Below are 7,543 nucleotides of genomic sequence, written 5' to 3' on the forward strand. Positions count from 1 at the left end.
GCCTATACTAAAAAACAATGAACTTTCCGTCAACAGATAATCTATAACACTATTTCCTCTAGAACAGAAAAAAGTATAGTCACCAGGTACATCCCCAGGATGTCTACCATTAACAATTCGTAGACCTGATGACTTACATAATTCTAATAATTTTCTACCATAATTATTGATGTGTTTATCTTGGTTTTTTCTTTCACAGAGAACTTCGGTGTCTTCATATAGAAATGGTAGATTTCCATCAGACACAATATATTTCAAAAAATCATCAGTTATGTAATCGTTTCTGACACCTGTTCTTGCATTTAAATCTCCTGTAACATATACAGAACCCATATTTTTATATTTACTTTTTGACTCCTCTAATAATTGGAATATACAGGTATCAATATTAAAATGTTCATAAAAAACACTGTTTTCAGGAGGTAAATAACACATAGCAATGTAGATATTTTTGTTTTCAGCATTTGTTAAAATTTTACACCATATTATGCTGTCGTATATATTTTCAACAATACTAATATATGGAGATAGGTGTGGTTTACAATAGATAACAATACCCCCACCTTTAATTGATTTTCTTGGAAAAATACACTTTTCATAGCCATCTATGTCTACAACATCTCCAGGAGCAAGCCAGCATTCACTAAGGAAAATTATGTCGTATCCATTTATAATTGAATGGAATTCGGGAAAGTTTATTTTATCACGAAGCGACCGACAGATATTCAAAGATATAAACGACAATTCACTCACTGCACATCCCTACGCTGAATGGTTACCCCATACCGGTGGGTGATTGGCGATACGCACGTCACTACGTTCTGCTCCCGGTTTGGTGCGTTCCGTGTCCCGGTCAGGCGTGGATCTTGCTGCTGTGGTCGATGTCGGGGGATTTCCCATGTGTTTTGTTCCCAGTTTAGCGCGTCCGGTGTCCAGGTAAGGCGCGGATCTTGCGGCGGCTGTCGGTGCCTCGGGGTTACCCATGCGTAGAGCTCCCGGATTAGTGCGAATGGTGTTCGAGTAAGGCGCGGATCTCGCTGCTGCGGCAGATGCCTCTGGGGTATTCTGCGGTTCGCCCGACGGGTCTTCTGGTAGGTACAGTTTCCCATCAATATACAGCTTGTCGCGAACCAGCTTCGTTTTGTGTCCCGATTTCCTGAACCTCTTCTGGATAGGGTACTTTATTTAAGACTGAGTTAAACATTGATTATCTCAAAATTGTGAAACTGAAACAAAAATGGATACAATCAAAGTCCATTTAACACACTATTGCTAATTCCTCTTTTTTAGCATAATAAATATTTAATAGGAGATGAACTGTATGACTTGATCTCAACTGAATTGACAAATACGATTAATAGAATAATACAATATTTTGTCAGTATTTCTGACATTTTACTTTTGTTTTTACCACTCATAAAAGGACCTTCTTTGAGATGTATTATGGTGTAATAAACCTTTCCCTGTGACTTTACCTTACTTTCTCTTCAAGTTAAATCTTATCACCTAGGGCATAAATCTGTTTAAAATCAGATAAAAGATATTAAGATAATCAGAATATCTATAACAAATAAAATGGGATGATAAAAAAATTACAAACTTTTAATTTGTGAATAAATTACCAATATAACAAATTAATCACTGTGCAAAAAAAATCTATCTTGTTGAGAATGATCATTGTGTTGCTCCATATTACTTGTACTCTGACAGTTAGCCTAACCTATTTTGCGAGTATTTAATCTTTTTTAAGCATACTGAAAAGGAGCATTTTTTAAGAGAAAACAGTTTTTATTATAAGCTTTACAAACAATATTAAGATATCAAAATCAGGCTCCGATTTAACAAAACAATTAAGTTTTATTCTAAGACCTCGGTGGGTTTTTTCGGGGTTTTTTTTGGGGGGAGGGGGTGAAAATTGAGCCTGATATTTGTACAAGTTTCTTTCTCGCTTTATTTACATTTAATTATATTGAGATGAAATGTAAATAACAATTTTGTTGTTAAGGTGAAATAGAAATAAACAAAACAAATATGTACGGAAAAATAGTCACTGTTTTAAATTATCTGACTTCTACCTCCTACCTGTGGTATCCAAAATGGCGACAAAGCATTCCGTTCTAATTGATGAATTCCTTCCCTACTAAGGATAATGCTGTCTGAGATTTGATTGTTTATTAACAGTTTATTTTTAGACTTGTTGGAATGTTTTGCGTTTCACAGAATATAACTATCCCACGGCAAAATATACTGTTATGGCTAATTAGGAACAAGCTAAGTGTGTTTACTAAAGAACCGCTTTTCCCTTACTCTTAATTTATTGTTCAATACTCTGGTCTGATTCATTTATATAGTGGAGTGACAATGCCATTTAAAATGTAACATTAATGTAACACCCTACCCCACGGCTAATTTCTATATATTTGGAGAGATATAATATCAAATAATAATTTTAAACCGGCAGTAGAAATTTATGTGGTCAAAATTTAAAATAATACAGATTATTGAAATGAATATGAGATAATCTATTTTAACTGATTGAACAGCAATGTCTCACAGTGGAGGACTTAATTAGGTACAGGTTAACCAATGTAAGATAGTCAGCATCAGTAAGAGTTATCTAAGCTAGCAACTTCCTCTTCCTGTCTACCATCTGGCCAGGAAAGCCACACAAAGGAAAAAATTATTTTTCAATCTCAATCTTTCACATCAAGAACCAGAATGCCACCAAAACGAAGAAGAAATCAGGAGAATTGGGGGAATAGTCTCTCCGGCTAGGGACAGGGGTAAAAAAAAAGCCTCGCCATCCCCAAAGGCAAAAAAAAGCCCGGCTATACCGAGCCTCAGGCTGAGGCCAGCCACCAGGATGCCCCCCTACCCCAACAACAGCCACCACCAGATGTGAGTGACCACGAGAGCGGAACCGAGGACTTTCGGCTTCCCACTATGGGAAATTTTGAGAACTCGAGCTTTTCTTTGAATTTCAATCTTTCTGACTTCACTCCAGTTCCCGAAGTTAGTTGTTTCGACATTGTAGGGCAGCATGTCCCCATAAAATTAAAACAAAAAATATGGGAGGGACAATTTATTGATTTAAGTTTATTATTAAAAACAGCCAAAGAAATTAACAACAGCTTGGGGGGTCAAGGCGAGATAAAAATTAGAGATGGGAAATTCTGCATTGTCAAGGCAAATCTTGGCCCTTACCTCACAATAGACAAATGGACCGATGCTTTCATGATATTCATGAGCGTAATGTTAGAAAAATTTAGAACCAGGGCACAGGAGATGTTAAAATACATGCGCGATATCAGATATCACACTAGCTGCAGCTAGATCGCAAGGTTGGTTAAGTACGATGAGCAGTATCGTCTTCGTAAAGCCAGCCACCCCGAATCATCTTGGGGTGTAATCAATCACGAATTTTGGCTTTTATATGTGACAGGGCAGGCTGGTTCTGAAAGTAAAGCTCAGGTCAACAATGCAATTTTCAGGGGAGAACAGCACATCTACTGCAATTCAGTATTGCTATCATTTTAATCACGGTAAAAGGTGCAATTTTTCCCCAGATGCAGATTCAAGCACATCTGTAGAAGATGCGGAGGCAAACACCCAGCTACCAACTGTTTCAACAACAAGTCAGCTTTATAAGTTGGGCAAGACCCCTATTAAAGTAGACAGAATTTCTTATCATACAAAAACTACTTAGATTATAATTTTCTAACGCAAGGCTTTATGCACGGTTTCAAACTTCAATATTTTGGCCCTAGATTACCTAGGTTTTGAAAAAAACTACCAAGTATAGGCAAACAGTATTCAGTAGCAAAGCAAAAGATTGACAGGGAAATTTCACTGGGGAGAGTGGCAGGCCCCTTTAAGCAACCACCTTTTCCAACACTTCAGGTTTCTCCGCTAGGTCTGGTGCCCAAAAAGGATGGTGACTATCGTCTTATTCACCACTTATCTTATCCAGAGGCTGCTTCTATTAATTTTTATATTGACTCTGAACAGAGCTCTGTGACCTATTTAACTATAGACGATGCTGCTGCCATGATCGCCAGATTAGGAAGTGGGACATATCTTGCAAAGTCAGACATCAAATCAGCCTTTCGGCTAATACCAGTTAGCAGCACTGATTTTGATCTGTTAGGTTTTTTCTTTAACAACTATTATGACAAAATGCTGCCATTTGGTTGTAAGATTAGTTGTGCAATCTGGGACAGATTTGCTAGCTTTCTTCACTGGCTGACACATGTCCATGCACAAAATCGGTCGATTTTACATTATCTAGATGATTTTCTTTTTTGTGGCCAATATTTTAATTCAAGCAAAAATATCTTGGACACCTTTCTGTTGCTGTGTAGTGACCTTGGGGTCCCAATTGCAAATGAAAAAACAGTTCAACAAACCCAAGTGCTCATCTTTTTAGGCATTGAAATAAATACTGTAGAAATGATCATGAAGTTGCCGATAGAAAAAATTCATGAAATCAGACTTAGGATCACCGAGGTCATGAAATTGAAGAAGGCAACTCTCAAACAACTTCAATCATTACTAGGGCTTTTGAATTTTGCATGTAGAGTCATAGCTCCAGGTAGGGCTTTTTTGTCGACGCCTAACTGACGCAACCATTGGTCTCAATAAACCGCATCACCACACACGAGTGAATGGTGAATGCGGAAATGAAAGCTGACCTGCAAGTTTGGCTCACATTTCTCCAGTCTTTCAATGGTATTTCAGTCATTACAGAGGGCACATGGGTCAATAATGACACTAATGACACAGCTCTTTACCGACAGTGCAGGGGGAGAAGCGCAGGGATTTGGCATATTTTTCGCAGGCAAGTGGGCATATGCCCATTGGCCAAGGTGTTGGTTTGCTTAGGGCATAACTCGAGATATGACCTTCTTAGAACTCTTTCCAGTGCAGGTAGCTCTTGAGCTGTGGAAACAGCGCTTTGCCAACTCAAAAATTTTGTTCTACATTGATAACATGGCAGTTGTGCAGGTTATAAACACCACAACATCAAAATCACCTAGGGTCATGAAAATTGTAAGGAAACTGGTTCTCACATGCCTCAAATACAATATTTTATAAAAAGCAAAACACATACCATCTATGTTAAATTATATCGCGGATTGTCTCTCTCGTTCACAGTGGTGCAAATTCCGGCAGCTAGCACCAACAGCAGACCCATGGCCAACACCACTCCCCAAGAACATTTGGGAATTTTAAGAACTGAAGCCACCAGGCTCATCCAGGGCTCAATTTCAACAAACACACATAAAGCCTATCAAGGAACTTTGACCAATTTCAAAAAAATGTTTGAACAGTTGTGGGTTAGCATTGGTTTTTTTCCCATTCCTATTGATCACTTACTTAATTTTATTGCCTATTTGTCCATTTCAGGTACAGCGTACAGAACAGCTGCTCTGTACATTAGTGCTCTATCTTATATTCACAAATTAAGAGGCATCCAAGATAACACCCAATCCTTTATTGTTAAAAAAAGCCTTGCAGGGTCTCCATATAAAGCGAGGCGTCACAACAGATCCGCGAATTCCTTTAACTTTATCTAGTTTACAAAGGGTCATGTTAGCATTGCCATCTATTTGCAGATCCCCCTATGAGAGTGTTTTATTCTCCACTATTTTTTCCATCACATATCACGGTTCGCTTAGGGTAAGCGAGGTCTTGGCCATCCACAGGGCACACATCTCAGTTGAGGGAAACAATGTCAGTATTTTAATTTTAAGGTCAAAAACAGATCAGATGGGAAATGCAACCACGTTGAACATATCTAGACAACCCAACGCTGACACATGTCCAGTAAGTTGGGTACTGAAATTTTTACGATTACGCCCCGACAGCGGCTCTCTTTTACTTTTTACCCATATGGATGACAAAGCCATAACAAGATACCAATTTAATTGCATGCTGCAAAAGACTCTCCAATTAAATGGCATTCAGGGATATTTTAGACCACATAGCTTTAGAATAGGCAGAGCTACAGATCTTGCAAAACAAGGGGTTTCAGAATCAGAAATTAAAGCTTTAGGCAGATGGGAATCAAAGAATTTTCAAAATTATATTAGATTGTAAATTCTTTGTTATTTGTAATGGAATTCAGGCTAATTTTGCCAAAAGTATTCCAGATTTCAAAACAGTCTGGATAGTTGGAACTTCAATACCGTAATGGGCCGGGGAGGGAGCAGTGAAGAGACCAGGTGGAAAGAACCTGAACCTTGGCGTGGACATCACCTGGAAAGGAATAAGGGGACTACACTGGAAGGACCTGGACAAACTTATTTCTGATGAGGTTAAAAACCAACCACACCCGGATGTATTGGTCATTCATACGGGATCCAATGATCTTACAGCAGCTGGCAATACAGCACTACGATTTTGGCATGAAATTCAATGTAGTTTGTATCGCTATAATGTAATGCTCCCAAAAACATTACTTATTTGGTCAACAATGCTTCCCCGTCTCTTCTGGCATGGGGCCCCATTAGGCATGGGTGGGGCTAAGATTAATTCAAAACGGCGCAAGGTAAACAAGGCGATTAGAAAATTTATCACATCTGAAGTAAATGGGGCTTGCATTGTTCATGACAAAAACATTAATGTTCACCAAACTGGTTTGTTTAGATACGATGGAACCCATTTATCAGAAAGGGGAAACAAGGCTTATTTAATCAATATCCAAGGGGGCTTAGAATTCATTTTCAGGGGAAAAAGGAAGATTTTTGGATGAATTAGTTGTTTTTATAGTGCAGTACACTTGCTTATATTAAAACATAGACCTTAGTAACACAGTTTAAAAGGGGGCAAATTTAGTGGGGAACATCATATCGATGTTAGTGGCGGGGTCAAGGGAGACATAACCTCTGCACTAGCTTAACCTGGTTGTCTCTGCCCATCTGCTTAAAGCATGAGTGGGTCTCATGGCGGTGTGTTAACATGGAAGTTAAATACCATTGAGCAAATGTGTGTAATGTGTTCCTAAACTGTTTGGGGTCTGCAGCATTTCAGTGCTCAGACCCCCTCTACCTCTATAAAAAGGAGGATAGGCTACAAGCTGGTGGTGTTAAAAAGTTAAACCAGGTAGCAAGCCAGAGGCAGGGTGTAAAAGCTGTGCAGCTTGTATGCCTAGCCACCATGCGTGTCAGGCATGGGGTTTTCATGGCACTCGCATAAGCGATGAAATAAATTATAACTTGTTAAAATTTAAGTCATCGACAATCAAGGCAAAACATCAAAATAACCACTTCTTCACTTTAAATGCCCCCTTTTAAAAAAATGACCATAGAAAACTCTACGACCGGGCAATAAGGATTGGGGAGGGGTGTCCTTTCAGCTGTGAGGTGTGCTGTTCCATTAAACTCGAAAAATAAGCGATTTTTTTCTATTTTTGTCACTCCACTAATAGATTTTATAAACAATTTATCCGATCTTTTCAAATTGGAACCAATTACCGCTGATAGCAAGCATAACAACGTAGGCGAAATATCAACAAGATCAAAATGTTCTACAATACATAGGT

The 7,543-nt window shown here is 38.6% G+C and overlaps 1 pseudogene; it reads left to right on the plus strand.

The window, feature by feature from the left end:
* The first annotated feature begins 2,545 nt into the window (after nt 1-2,545).
* On the plus strand, nt 2,546-6,099 carry LOC128161020 (integrase/recombinase xerD homolog; annotated as a pseudogene).
* The last annotated feature ends 1,444 nt before the right edge of the window (nt 6,100-7,543 follow it).

This window comes from Crassostrea angulata, chromosome 8 (genome assembly GCF_025612915.1).
Source record: "Crassostrea angulata isolate pt1a10 chromosome 8, ASM2561291v2, whole genome shotgun sequence".
In the NCBI taxonomy this organism is placed as follows: domain Eukaryota; kingdom Metazoa; phylum Mollusca; class Bivalvia; order Ostreida; family Ostreidae; genus Magallana; species Magallana angulata.